Here is a 15,804-nt window from a genome sequence, read left to right as displayed (position 1 = left end):
CTCTCACATATTCTCACTCTTCTCTCCCAACTTGTTGCACAGCATTCTTTCTCCCCCATTCTTAAACATGTTATCAGAGAGGTGCAACTACCATTGCTGATGGACTCAGCCTTGGTCAGCAGCGGGTCAGTCTTGGAGCTGGCTGGCATTGGCTCCATTGGACATGGGGGCCGTTTCCAGCAGCTACTCACAGAAGCCCCCCGTGTAGCAGCCCTGCGACCAAAACCTTGCCACATAAACCAAATACGTTATTTTTACCAGAAATTATACTATTTAACATAAGATAAAAATACTAGGTTAAACCCGTGTCACGGTACTGTGCCCAAATGCTACCTGCCCAGGAGCTGCACCGTGACCCTGCCAGACAGGCTGATCTTAATCCTTTACCCAAACCCCGCATCCCCATTAAAAAGTTGCCTGCAATCCACACCGTGCACTGTATTTCCCATCTAACTCTCAGCTCCCTGGGAGAGAACACCCTGAGAGCCAACTTCATGTTTGCCCAGACCTCTCAGACCCTTAGGCAAGGGCCGAGGGCAGTGGGGCTGCGGCGCGGCTCGGTGCTGGACAGTTCCCCAGCGCCGCCAGATGCCAGAGAACTTGCGGGGCCAGTAGCCATACCCAGCCTCTTTGCCTTTTCACGTTCTGCATGCATTCTATCCTAAATAATACATAGATGCAGTTCTATTCTTGTCCTTATTATAATAAAAATAAAATTAAATACCACTTGGTTTTTGTAGGACAGGAAGGAAACACTGAATCTCCTCAAGTGATTCGTAAAGACTGGTAACGTGAATGAAGTGCACAAGCTACAGGCAACACCTGTATCTTCTTTCAAGCTTTTTTGGTAAAAATTACTATTTTCATGTGTAAGCAAGGTATGATCTCCTCTCTATCTCTGTTATTTTGTAGTTTTCTGAGTTAATTTAAAGCAAAAATTTGCAACGTGATTTCTCAAACAGCAAAGACCTTAATTCTGAACTCGCATGAAAGTCTAAAATTACTGACACTTACGACTGAATCAAATACATATTTTAGTGCTTTTCAAATTTAAATTGATGTTTAGTCCCAAAACAGTCCTATAAGTTAAATGACAGATTTGAGAGATGGAATTGGGGCGGGGGGTAGGGAGGAATAATTCAATATTTCAGTGCACTTCCAGTAAAAGTTAACAAGAATATTTTCAGAAATGCATATATACATACATACACGTTAATAGAGAAATTATATATAGGCATTTTAAAGATGCCATTGTATATTTCAAATATCTATTAAAAAAAACTATCATCTGATGAAGATTACCTTTACATGTTCTGTAATTAAATACAATACTTATGTAATTATGTCTCGGTATCCATATAGAAACAGACAGCTCGAGATACAAATGTATTTACTAAACTTTCTGTTGATATGAAATTACAGACTGACTTTTGTATTAGAATATTTAAAATAAAGTCAGAGGATAAAAATGCAGTATTTCATCACCATGCTATTTAACTTACCAGTGTATAGCTAAATGAAAAGCAGTGCTAACAGATTGCTATAGACATTCCTCTAAAATAAATTTTCCTAAGCCTAGACTCTAGCTTTCCAATTTGTTTACTAAAATGTTATGTTTAAGATCAAAATTATCTTGGCAACTCTTCTGTTTTGAGTCTTAAGAAGGTTATTTTTACATATTTTTATCCTGAAGAATAGTTGTTATTCTGCATGTATATCTGCATTTACTTGAAACAAAATTATCTATGACCTAACAGTTTGTTTTCTGAACTTTTGTAAGGAAGAGGACAAATATCAGTCATAAGGAATGCAAAGCACTCCCTCACAAGACCAAAGCAACAGTGCATGAAATTGAACTCAAAAAGAGCCTCCATTCTGTGTGACTTCTTGGCTGACACAATTTGGATATTTATAGCTTTACGAATATGCCACTGGAGAAGAACTTGAAGCTTTTTCTAGCCAGGAAGGATTAATGAACATGTGCACCTGGTAATTACAGCACTCCATCTTTCTCAAAGCCCTCACATTCCCTCAATGGCAGAAACTGTAATGAAAACCCATTGAAAATATCAATCTGCAATTCCAGAAGTAATTTAAATATTAAAATGTATAATCTCTTTTCATACTTTCTATGAACTATGCTAACAGTGGTAAGCAAAAAATCATATATAGATATTTTCTGCTTCATGTCATTATCTGGTATGCCTCATTTAAAATGTAAAATTAATCTGATATGTATTCAGACTTTAACTTACTCTAGACTCAAATTGGAAAATGCATGGGAATGACTGTCAAATACTTCCTTAAGTAACAGCAGAAAGAAATATCAGCCTGGCGTAACACATGCAATTCTAAGACATAAAGTCTATAATCGATATCAAAATAAAAGTTTACAAGAAAATAAACATTTAAAGAGTTGGGAAAAAACGTTCTGCACTTTTTTATTTAAAAAGGCTGTCAGAGTTACTGTCAGGTAAAAACTTTTTAAAAAGAGGTATGCATGCTACCATAAACATTTGTGTAATACGCATACTATGAGAAATCTATAGGAGTGGGGGTGCTGTTTGTTTGTTAAAACACTACCTAGATTAACTTGAAAAACACTATGCACTTCATGTTGGATTTTGAGATTAAGAAATAGTGAAAAAATACTTGTATAATCTTGCAAAACATAAAACCTACTAGCTCATCAAAATAGGAAAAATTCAAATAGACTATGAGCATCAATAGTAGAATTTTCTTGTGTTATTCTGACATTCTGATATACCACTAACCTGAAGAACATACATAAATGGATGAAGCAGACCACCCAAAAGTAAAAACAGCATTTCTAATACAGGTTATTTTAAGCAAAAAGCCTGAACTGCTTTACAAGTGAAATTAAATTTTAAAATACATTTTAGTGAAGCACTTAGCTATTACAACATTTGAAAAGAAAATCAATTATAACCTAAAAGCACAGGCATCTATATGGCTCTAAGAGTAGTCTTTTGAAAGATATTTAAGCACAGTATGAGATTTGAGCATGAAAAAATGGCCTTTTATTGTTAAAACACACTGTTCCTCGGTGGATTATAGAAAAAGAAAACACTCCAATAGAGGTGAGTGTGCATAACATTCTTTCTCCAGAGTATTCAACCAAACTGACTGCAATAAGGGGACTTCAAAAAGCAGCAAGACAAGATGTTCAAAGCACCTTGCAGCTTGGGGCTGCTGGCCTCTATTGCTGTTTTTAATACAGTTAGGTTTAACTTGGGAGCGGATAAATAATTGACAGAGGTATTTTCGGAAAGCTTTGATCACCACACCGTTTGTCAGCAGCTCTGAAGTAGTTATTGCGATAACACTTAATCTGGGGCTTCTTATTTCAAGTACAAAAGCATCCCCTCCCACCTATTTCTCACAGACTCCTGCATCAGAGCAGGAGACTTAAGATGCAGCCTGCACAGCACTAACATAACACGCTCTCCACCGGCAGATTCCTTCTCCAGCACGGCTGTTTGCGCTTCCTTACCTTTAAAAGGCTGTCCAAAACCTGCCAAGTTCCCCCAGACGATTTTAGTTCAGAGCATCCAGCAGTGCATCCGCACAAAGCTTTGCCATTGCGAGTGTGAAGAGAAAGAGCTGCTGGGATGCTGAATGGCACATCAGCCAACTTTGTGTGTATCCGCGGCTCCCTGAAAAAGCTGGACTGAAATTCGCCTCGCTTGCGGATTGGATTCAACAGCACACCAACAGTAAGGGAGAGCAAGGATTTTAAAAGGGAAAAGGGGGGAGGGGGAGGAGGGGGGCGGGGAGAAAGGGAAAATCTTGCCTGTATTGGATAAGCCTTGCCTGTGACTTGTAAGCTGGTCTTCTGAGTCCAACAAATACTCGCGAAACTACTCTTCTGTAATGTTTTGATTGCACTGTGTATCATGGGAGGCCATCAGTTTAACAGCTAGTCTTTCAATATAGAATGTGTTAACTATTTGCATTACTAATATCTTATGGAATAACATGAGCAGTGCAGCCTTCAAGTTATAATCACGTAAAGAAAATGCAACATATGAATAAAAATAATTTTAGGTCTAGTTAGACTTCAATTTTAGTAATTTTCTGTGGATTACTTTTTTATTAGTTTAGATTCAATTAACTATAAAAATGTATTTCCTTTCTTCCCTGTTACATACAGATGTTGATGTTCCTGTATAAGGTGTAGACTGTTTCACTTGCATTACTTGAGTCCTTGTAGAAAACCTACATGTCTACCTACAACACCAAGTTACACCTGGCTTTACATGTTTCATGCTACATTCAGTCTAGAATGAATCCATTTTTTGAGACACTACTGGGCCCATTACACCATGCTAAGGCTTTAAATATTCTTCAGCAGAACACAGAACACTGCTTCCACTATTATGATAAGCCTGTCTAAAATTGAACATTTTTGACTGTTATAGCTAATGCTGTAGATATGAAATATAACAGAAATAATAATTTATTTATCTAATAGGACTGGCTTTTTTATTCCCTTGCTGTTTTAAGAATAATGTCGAAGAATACATGCTTTTTTATACATTCTTACTCAAACCATAGTAGTGTACAAATTTATTTCTGCTTGCTGACAATGAAAATACCATTTTCTAGGGCTCTACTGTTTGGCCCTGGCACAGCAATCTGGGGTTAGAAGCAGTAGTAAAAGTGCCAGGAAGATAAGAGGCCAGCTGTACCATAGAGGTGATAACCTCATTTGGCAAGAAATGCACTTTGGATATATAGTTTGAATAGCACAGTTTATTTCAAGCAGTACCTATTTTTAGTGAGGTTCGGTGAGGAGGAATGCCTCTACCACTTCCAAGGTCTTAGGCTCCATTAAAACAAGTCACATAATAAAGGACAAGCAGGAAAAGGGATCACCAAGGTAAAAGGAATGGGAACTTTCACAACTATCTATCTATTCAGAGGATTTGGGTTTTTTTCTTCACTAACATTGTATCTGTCTAAATGATAAGGAGTTCCCATTCCAAATTTCATTGCCAATTATGAGGCATTAAATTGGCCTGTATAGGTTTTTTGGCTCCTATTGACCTCATCAAACAGCTGTGATTTCTAGGCAATCAGTCGCTAATGAGTTTAGAAACAATAAACAGAAGTTAAAATGCCAGATGTATTTCATTTATCTTTTTAAAAAATGAACTCTCTTAAGATTTAAATCTTGAAAATTTTAAGTTTAATACATAATGTTCTTTGGGTTTGCACTTTTTTGCTAATGCATGAAGGAATCATCCTCTAGTGACTGAAAAGGAAAAACAATACTTATGCTATGCCTGTGTCTTTTTAATATAGTTAGCGCCTTATCAGCTCTCAAACACACTCCTGTGAGCAGCTCTGGAAAATTAGCCAGAATGCTCAAATACTTTAGCACTCTCTCAGTCTTGTCTCATTTTATTGTCTTATAATGCAAACATCTGTAATGCAGTGAAAACTATATTACAAATTTTAATACCAGGTAAAATCTACGCACCTAATGAAAGGAACATCTCAGAGAAATAGCTGAAATGCACAATGTAGCTATTAATTGCAGGAAAAAAATAATTTGCTATACACCTATCACAAGTAAATATCTACAGCTTACAATATGGATAGAATATTTTTTCTTAAAGAAGCAGATTTTTGTCTGTACTCCTTAATGTTAAGACTCGTAAAATAATAATAAGAAAATAATACTTTATTAAATACTTATATACTAAGTGATGGTTAGAATACACACTCATTGACAGGGTTGTGAACAGAAGATAATTCTCAACTGCAAGCTCTGTGATGTATTTAAGGGCTGTTAGTCCATCATCTCTCCTGTGTACAAAACTCATTGAAAGCAAAACAGCTCAACACACTTTTAAATGGTTTGTTTGTTTATATTTGATGACTCTTTAAGTAAGCAGGAATCCAGATAACCTCTTGGCAAAGAATTCATTATGTATCTGCTATATTAGGACTGTACTATTTCAGGAATCGTTTTGCATATACATTTCTTGACTAGTCATGTGCCATTAGCAGTCCATTTTGTGTCCTAGACAGAAATAGTGCATTCACATAATATGCATTCATAGTTCCTTTTGACTGTCTTATACAAGGACTGACTGTAAAGCAACTGTCTTGCAAAAAGATTCACACACTTATCCCAATTTTGTTTCATGCCATATCCTAAACCAGTTTTACTTTCATCCCTGACATCTTGCAGCCTTTCAGCAAAGGATAAAAGCTAACACATCCCCAGCTCCCCAGTGAAACACTTCTTTAAGAAAGCCACAGAAGTAGATCCGGGGAAAAAAAAAAAAAACCACTAAAATGACCCTCTTGATTACAGCTATCAGGGAGTTACACAGAGATAAAATGGTTTCCAAGTCATCTGAGGTTAAGTGTATGGAGAACAAATACTTTGACTTAGCAAATGAATAGGAATTCAACAGAAAGGCATGGCTGTGTTTGCCATGAGCTCTCCTACAACAGACAGGCGGCTGCATGTTTAAACAGATGTAGATAATCCACAGCAAATTCTAGACAATGTAGAAAACAACTCATTTGAATGTGAAACGAAGCATACATCAGTGTAAAACACTCATATCAGAGATCTTTGTGGCTACTCAAACACAGCAAGAATTTCCTCATTGCTCTTGGATCACCATTTAGAATAACTCTGCAATGAAAGTACAACTCATCTTGCCCTGGTTACTGACACTTCTATTTGTGACCATATTGGAGATTGTATTTTTCACATCAACACGAGTTTGTAGTGCAATGGGCAGCCAAAGGCAGGAGAAATCAGGAAAACTCCAGGAAAAAGAGTGGCTTAAGTTAAAGGCAGTGAATGTTACTAAAGGAGACTGCCAGATCTATCAACTTTGAAAATTTTGATTCACTGTCCTGCTGAGCCTGACAGGATTCGGTCAGACAGGTATCATAATAGGAATGCAGAAGGAAAAATAGTTTCAGCAGCATTAAAAGGACTGTATCTCAAAGACAGCATTCATTCTTTGCAAAAACAGCACAGAAGTATAAGGCAGACAGAAGGGGCTCTTTAAAGGTATTATATGTGTCTAGGTTATTTGCAGGAGGTATTAAGACTTCATAGGTAAAGAAGGCATAGATGGGTAGATGACAAAGGCCTCCTTTCTATTACTAATTCTCTATTCTTACTGCTAAAAATACCACCGTTTTGGCTTTAAGGCGTTCATCGTTACTTAACCAAAGATTCCTGAAAACAGAAATTATACAAAGGATGCAGTCACACCTGAAGTTGGCATAGTTTATAGGCTACTACAGCACATACGAAGGAAGGAATTGCAATATTACCATTGAAAGTTGTAGGTTCATGGGATTGTTTAACCTTTTAGAAATTAAATCAGTGTTTCGTACTTTCCATGATTGTCACAGAAACTCAGGTGTTAGCACAGTTAGGGACAAAGGTCTTGCTGCTGCAGTACACGTGCAAGTGCTGCAAGTACTACAAGAACACAAGTAGGAATGAAAAATTAAATAAAGAGCAAAAGAATGAAAAGGATAACCTTCCATTACCCTAAAATTTGAACACCCCTACACAGACAGCAGTGGTCCCTGTTCAGCATTGTACAAGACATACATTCACAAGAGGTAGCAATCTTCCTTCCGTCCCATATGGGCCAAGGAAACTAAGCAGACAAGCTCCCTTTTATTTGCTATTTTACAGACTGGTTTTCTTTCAGGAAATAGATATTTACAGCTTCCAGCTCTTGGGCAAGAACACCTGTAGTTATAATCTGTTACAGGCTTTCCCGACAGTGCAGGTTTTTCTGCACCTGGAGCGGGACGTTCTGTAGAGGAGCAGGACTTACTATGAAGTCCTGATTTACTTACCTCCACCTAGTGTTTTCTTCTTGTTCATTCTAAGTGACTTTTGTGTGGAGGAAAGCCACCAGTCTCAACCTTGGGCTTTGCACATCACCCTTCAGAGCTACACCCATTCCTATTAGCTGTATCAGAACATTCAGATGAGTTTAGACACTTATTACATACCATAACAAAAAATATGTGCTTAAACTACATGGACTTTTGCTTTGTATCATTTGTCAAGCACCATTCCATGGTTTCACTATGCTGTATAGACCTAGGTTTGAAATCCTCGCATAATAGGTAAGATATTCTGCAGGTGTGCATGAAGTTGAAATAAAGCCAAAGACTCAAAAAGTCTCATGGATGAACTCTCTTGTTAAAGTGACTCACTGAAAAGTTGTTGATTTCACCTTTAATTTTTCCTTCTAAACAGCAATGGTTTTAAGTAAGCTGAGTTTTGTTAATGTCAGGTAAAATGGCTTACATTGCAGATACCTATTTTTCTAAAAGGGTATATTAAAAAGAGTATATTAAGGCAGATGAGTGTAATCTACCAGTAATAAGTTATTAGCAAAGTTTCTAAATGGATAGATATGTAAGAATTTCCTTAATACACAAACACCAAAGTTGAACACAGAAAGTAGCGGAAGCTGCTTTTTCACCTATAACGAAAAATACTGCCTGTAAGTGTTGCAGCACCTGCTGTACTGTCAGCACTGTAGATCTTTCTGCCAATACACTGCCTGTTTCTTCTATGACTGCCATGCCCTGTCTTCGGCTCTTGGCATGTGCACAGATCACTTCTAGATGGGATAGTGAGTTTATCTCAAAATTTTTCTTTCACTGATATATCTGAAAAATAATACGGTCATATCGTACAATGTTTCTTCTTTCCAGGTGCACTGGTTTGGGCAGGGATAGAGTTAATTTTCTTCACGGTAGCTGGTATGGGGCTATGTTTTGGATTTCTGCTGAAGACAGTGTTGATAATACATAGTTGTGTTTGTTATTGCTGAGCAGTGCTTACACAGGGTCAAGGCCCTTTCTGCTTCTCACACCATCCCAGTGAGCAATGAATTCCTTGCTTTGCCTGCGTGTGTGGCTTTTGCTTTACCTATTAAACTGTCTTTATCTCAACCCACGAGTTTTCTCACTGTTACTCCTCTGATCCTCTCCAGCATCCCACTGGGGGCGGGAAGTGAGTGAGCAGCTGTGTAGGGCTGGGCTGCCGGCTGGGGTTAAACCACAACCATGCAAACTAATCAATTTGCCAAAAGCCTGTGTATGCACTACTAGGGATTGCAAAGGGTACAGGGTGCTCTAGCTGTGTTCTCTCTATTGATATCACCGATATTGACCAGCTGCCTTACTGCCCGATCAAACGACTGTTCACCTGACAGACAGTTATTAAGGAGGAGGAGTTAACACAGCATTCTCATCCTGTAGTTCACCATCATCACGTCTCAGTCAATTGGATTGGGCTTAGCCACACAAGGACATTGGATACAAGATTTTATATACTAATACATTCTTAGAGAAAGGTTTATTAGAAGATGGTAATTTACCGTGACAATAATTGCTTATTTCTTATCATCCAACAAAAAAACTTAATTTTTATCATCAAATTGTAATTTTTTTTTATTACAGCTGAGAGAAAAAAATGTCAATAATTGTTTTGTTGCTAAGTATTTTTAGACCAATTACCGTATGTGTTGAAGAAAATTACAAAGTGCATTCTAGGAAGGTTGTCAGCTACATTAAACACCCTGAATAGTTCCAGCAACTCTAATATATAAATTTGCATATAAAATCGTACCACTGAAAAGCACATTTTAAAACTAATATTTAATTTTGCTCCTTCTGCACATCTTGTGGTTCCCTCCAAGATGAAATTTAGCATGAGAAATTGTTCTGTGATGAAATAGAACATCACTCAAAGTGTGCACACTAGTTAGAAAGATGAAATTATTCTACTTCAAAGAAATGCATGTTCTATTTAGACTTGTATTTTATCACACTGGGTTTGGATATTAAATATTCATTTTGATTATGTATTATTTCACTGATTTATTCCCTCATTAATTCACTCCTATAGTAATGTGATCAACTTCAATGGATATATTTAAGCTGTTACATACATCTTATCTCTTTGTGCTGCACCAAATTCCTCCATCAAAATAGTTAATTAAGAGAGAAAATCAAATTTCTCTTAATCTCACGCTAAAGCATATTTTTCCTTGAAAAAAAATACAACCTAATTATGAAGATGAATCCATGAATTATATGAAGACATGTGGATAACACTAGAAATGAGCATAGCAAATGAAAAGTCGACACAGTATTCATGTTTGATTCAATACATCAAAAGTGAAGCAAGAGTGTGTCTGGAGAGCTCACTGGTCATATCATCTGAGAGATATATAATACTCTAATGAGTGTTGATAAAATGATAAAATAAGATATATCAGTTTTGTTACTTAACGGTTTTTAAAGTCTGTTTATTGTTTGCATTCATTTTGGTGTGTCAGTTATAAAAGCAGCACAGTACAAAAGGACTCAGAAGCTCCTGATTTTTCTCTCCTTCTCAGCTAGATCATTTTACTGATACTTAGGGCAGAATCAGTTAGTCTGTTTATTCATGATTTTCAAAGATTTTAAAGGAGTTAAGTTCTCTTATCTGAGTGGAATTGATGATCTTTTAGCCCCTTGCTTTCTCAGATGACTTTGAAAATCCTACACCCTTTCCCTGATTATCCATCTTTGAAGACAACATAAAATTTACCTATTTGGGGTATCCCATATGAAAAATGTACGCAGACTGCTGAAAGATAATGGTGCTGTGACTATGACCATAGGGAAACACGGGGTTAGACTCAGGAATAAGTGAGTGTTAATTCAATTGCCTCCTAGCAGAATGCATGATTTCTTAAAAAAAATCATCTGCCTTTTTTCACTATCAGTAGTGGAGGGCACTATAAAGCTTCGTCTTATAGTAAATACAATGCCGTTCAAATTACAGACAGTTAAGTCACTGAAGGCAAATTCCTCCTGGTTGTGGGTTATTTGGGGGTGGGTTTGTTGGTTGTTTGGTTTGGTTTGGGTTTGGTTTTTTTTTCCTGCTTTCTTCCTTCTGGTTCTTTTCTGACTTGGTCACCACCAACAGCAACAAGACAGTAAAAGCAGATACAGAAACTCCAACATTTCAGGAGCCGAAAGTATCATGTTCTATTTGTGTCATAGCTGTGGCCAGCATGACAAGCTGGGGTATTACAAGGATTGGTTGTCAGTGAAAAGTGGTATTTCATATCACAAAGAAAAAAATTGTTACACAAAAGACAGCCCATACTTTGTAACTCCCATTTCTGTTCTTAGTCTAATTAACTTACATATTAGTGACACAGAATTACAGGCATGGCTAATGCAAACTACTTTGTAGTTACTTGAAAGTATCTATGATTGACAACAGTTTAATCTATCAATTAAAAAATTGCAAAAAATTAAATAAACAGAATAGTCTAGCAATTTATTAACAAAGTCACCTATTTTTTGTTGTTGTTGTTATTGTATGCCTTTTTTACCTGTAAAAGCGTGGAATTTGGCTTCAGAAGATATATAGATATATAAAATAAATAAAATAATTGCACATTGTATCAGTATTATGAAAGTGCATAAAAATGGATAGCATCTCAATTGAGTAAATTCATTGTTACAGGCTGGAACAGAAATCATAACAGGGATAGAATACTGCCACAGTTTGGCTAGATAATACAGTTGCAGATAATAGACAGTTTTATCCATCTTTGAAAAGCTGCACAAGAGTCATTGAGCATCTTCAAGGTCAAATGTAAACTTGACATCATATCATTTATACTGCAATGTCAGAAAATGATACATCCCAGCTATAAATTTATTAGGGTGAATAAAACCTTGCACAGTATTTGCATTTTGAAAGCAATATGGAAACATTAACTCCTTAATCCTCAAAATACCCTAGGAGCATTGCTAAGTACAATATAGTAGAACACATCATGGAAATTAAAAAAGGAAAAAAAATAAATTCACTTTTACAGAAAAAGCCTTTATAAAAACTGAATTAGATTAAGCATTTTTTTATGTTTCGTATGTGTATGCAGTCCATAAGGACACACTGAAAAATTTCCATTAGATCAAAACAGCAAAAGAAGAAACTGGATAGCTATATAAATTCCAAATTAGCCTTGGGATCTGCTATTACGGAAAACAACTTCAGAGTCTTTTACATGTAAAAGTAAAGAGACCAATGAAGACCATAAAATTAAACTAAAAAATGAGTGATGATTAAGCTGAAGATATCTGTTTTGTTAGACTGGGACATCGCCATTTCCTACCTTTCCTAATGTCTGCTCAGACATTTTTTTAACAAGAGCTGGTCAGGAAGTTCATTCAATAAGGGTCATGAAACATCCCAGTAGATATACTTGAAGTAGCGTCTTCCCCTGCCCTCCTCCCCCCCCCCCCCCCCCCCCGCTCCCCCCCCCCCCCAAGAATTGAAAACACAGCTATTTTCTAAATTCTGCCTTAGTTTCAACAGTAGGGGAGAGCTAGTCATATGGTATTCCAGATCTCTTCAACTTTTCCATAATCCTAGACAATGCATGCCTCACATTCTTCTAATGTTTTAGGTAAAATTAACACCAACGTAAATACCTTGGTTATCCTGCCCAAGGATTTTATATTACATTACCTTTTTGATATCTAACACTACGCTACTGAAAAGTTCTTTTTTTCCACCATTCTTCTCCAACATGTCTGCCCAGGATGGTAATCACATACATTAGAAGCAATTACTTACACCTTTGTGCCCTGGTACAGTTTATTTAAAGACAAATTTTGAAGATAATTCATAGTGGAAAATCCAAAGATTACAGAAAATGTATCAATGGGATTTATGTACATCTAATTTCTCACATCTACTGCACAGATCTCTGCATCTGAGATAGTTATCTAAACTCTACAACTAATAGAAGTAAATAAATACCTCTAGGGAATAAATAAGTTAATGTGGATATTTAAAATACATCAGATGGATTTTGTTTCAGATGCACCTATTACTTTCCATTATCTATAAATGGAGTTTAGAATGATCCCTTGTCTACACTGTAGATGTGTAAAGTGAATCTCACCTTATGTATCCATATTTGAAAGACTGAAAATATTTCTTTGAAATGTCATTCAAAAAAATGACTTTTCTCTTTATATTTTTTTTAAAGCCTCCCCATATAAACTTTTAAAATGTATGTAATTTTTGTTCAGAGTACTTTAGAGAAAGGGTTTTCATGTTTTACTTTAACAATTGTGTCCCTTGAATTTTGAGCATATTTTCCCTGAATATAACTACATGAGCGTTTTAGCTACTAGACATGTTGCACATCAGTATGGTCTTTTACAATTACCCAGAAAATTTACCAGAAGTAAAAGTGAGTACAGTTCATGACCTTAAAATTACTGAATGCCACAGTAATTTGGAAAATTGCTTTCATATATGCTTTGCAGTACACCTCAAAAGTGTGATTCAAAGAAAAATGGTTATCTTCAATGGACTTTCACATTAGACCTACAGCAATTACAACAGATGCCACAAAGTTTTATGTTGTTTTATTTATGGAATAAATCAGTGGATCTGTGCCTATACAGTGAACAAAGGGTATATCTTTTTATAATTTATGTTGCAATAAAATTGCTTAGAAAAATATATTTAAAGTAAATAAAAATTAATATTGAAATAACAAACAGCAATTCAAATACTAAATGAAGGAAATCTGACCTATATCAAATGTTAGATATATATCACAAAATGGCAATCAATTACATCCACCAAAGCAACAGTTTTAATATCGAATCCTTTCACTACAGCAAAGACCCTGTAAAGTCAGAAGTCAGTAATCATGTATTAAATGTTTGAAACTATAGAATACAGAAAAAGTTTTTAACAAAAAAAAACAACAAACAGATGGAAAAGACAAAACTGGATTCTTTTGGGGAAACAAAATTTTTACACCTTCCCCAGCAGCATCCATTGGGAAAAGCTGATGCGGGCAATCCTTTTATGCAGTGTAAATACAGCTTATGAACTCTGCCCCAGCTAGATCTGAACTAGCTCCACACTACCAAAACTACCAAGGCAAAAACTACCAAGCAGTCATTTTGATCACAGTATCTATATTCACTACTTATTTTTTATAATCACAACATACTTGGGTTATTGATCTACTAAGTCTAGTAGATCAATATTTTCAAAATCTGTCAGTTATTTTCATGGTGGATGCACTACACAGTAACTAACACTTAGCTTTATCATTTAATACCTTTTTAGAAGGAAAACTGTGAGCAATCTCAAGTCCATGTCAAGTATGTATCATGCATAGCCAAGATTCTTTCTTTAGTGTAAATATAAAAGTCTCATTGTCCTGCACATAAAGCATAAGTATAAAGCTCTCTGACCTTCGTCCATCCAGTTAGCAGATCTAGTTGACATTTGAAAGCTACAGAAGGTTTCACCCTGTAAATATTACAGATGTCTAATCTGGAGTGAAGTAGCTGTTTAAACTTTACTATGTGTTAAAAACTATATCTCTGAAACAGATTTTTTTTCCTTTTTTTATTTCCTCATCAGGGCTCCTCAGAATAGATAAATATAACCAGATTTATAAAACCAGAGCGTTTGCTCCAGAAAAACAACAACAAAAGAAAAAGTATGTTTCTGTCCTCAACTTTGATTTGGATGAAACACTTACTAGGACTGACCCAGATCTAATTACTGGGTGGCTTATTGTTCTCGAAACTAAATATTATATAAAGGATATTGTATGAAATAAATAAATTTTCATTGTCAGTTGCTGCTGCAGAACAGGAAAACAAATGTTTTAAGAAAGCATTTAGTATTGGAATTAAAAAAAAAACAAAAAGAAGAATCAAAATACTTGCATGCTCCTTTGCTTCTTGCATACCCCTTGCTTGAGCATGTTAATGTCTTTATAGCATAGTTTGGAATACTGGGCTTTGATCATCTATTCCACCTACAGTAAAGACCTCCTGCAGAAAATTTATGAATCACTCATTTAAAATGGATACCTCCCACCATAAAGAAATAATAAAATGTATTTTCTGAACTTCTGCCTAGTTTCTATGAGGAAAAAAAGAAAATTTAAGATTTAGGATTTAAGCAGCATAGATCTACATGAACTAAGGATATCTGAAGAGCCAAAGCTCAATTTATTGCACCTAACAATTAGGCTGAGTGTACTTCTTCAATTCAGATAGCATTTGTCATTTAATGTCATAGGACTGTTAGGCAGGAAAACTATGGAAGGATCTTTCTGATCTTTGGATAGGAAAAAAGCAATTTCCAGCTGACAGGGTTAATCTAAGAAAGAAGAATTCCTGGGCACAAATCCACTAGTAATCCAATTTCTGCTTTGTCATTCAAGTCCTTATATTTCACACCCCTTCTGCAGGCAATGCTAATTGAAGGATGCCTTTTTGTATGTAACAGGAAATTCTCTCCTTCCCTGGGATTGACCATGACCTATGTAACTATTAAAAAAAAAAACAAAACCCCAACACAAAAACAACAAACCAGGAAAACCAAACCATAACCTTTTATATGATAACATTACTAAATTACTGTTACAGAAAGAGTGATACTGAAAAAAAATGCAACAACTGCCGCTGTAGTAACAATTCCCTGAACAAACTTTCAAAACTTCTATTTTCATTAGAAGAGCAGGAAAGTGTACAAATGGACCTTTGCCATTCTGTCAGAGTAGATTAGGTTGAGAAGTAAAAATGAAATTCAAACTTATTGCTAAGGTTTTATATGCACACATAACCGTTGAAAATGTCTTAAACTATGTTGCTTTTCGCAACCATAAAAATTTTTGGAGAGTAGGAAGTTAGCACATTCACTGTATCATG

At 35.8% G+C, this 15,804-nt stretch overlaps 1 protein-coding gene across 14 annotated transcripts in view; it reads right to left on the bottom strand.

The window, feature by feature from the left end:
- The window catches only part of DMD (dystrophin), a 1,162,157-nt gene that overhangs the window by 550,573 nt on the left and 595,780 nt on the right, over positions 1-15,804 (bottom strand). Inside the window, exon 1 of one of the 14 annotated variants that reach the window (XM_027804063.2) lies at positions 3,515-3,604. The exons of the other annotated variants lie outside the window; for them this stretch is intronic. The gene's annotated coding sequence lies outside the window, so the exon portion shown is untranslated. Of the gene's footprint in view, positions 1-3,514; positions 3,605-15,804 lie in introns of those variants that run through there. 14 annotated transcript variants of the gene reach the window in all.

This window comes from Falco cherrug, chromosome 2, assembly GCF_023634085.1.
Source record: "Falco cherrug isolate bFalChe1 chromosome 2, bFalChe1.pri, whole genome shotgun sequence".
Taxonomy (NCBI): Eukaryota; Metazoa; Chordata; class Aves; order Falconiformes; family Falconidae; genus Falco; species Falco cherrug.
This window is presented reverse-complemented; position numbering and strand designations above follow the sequence as displayed.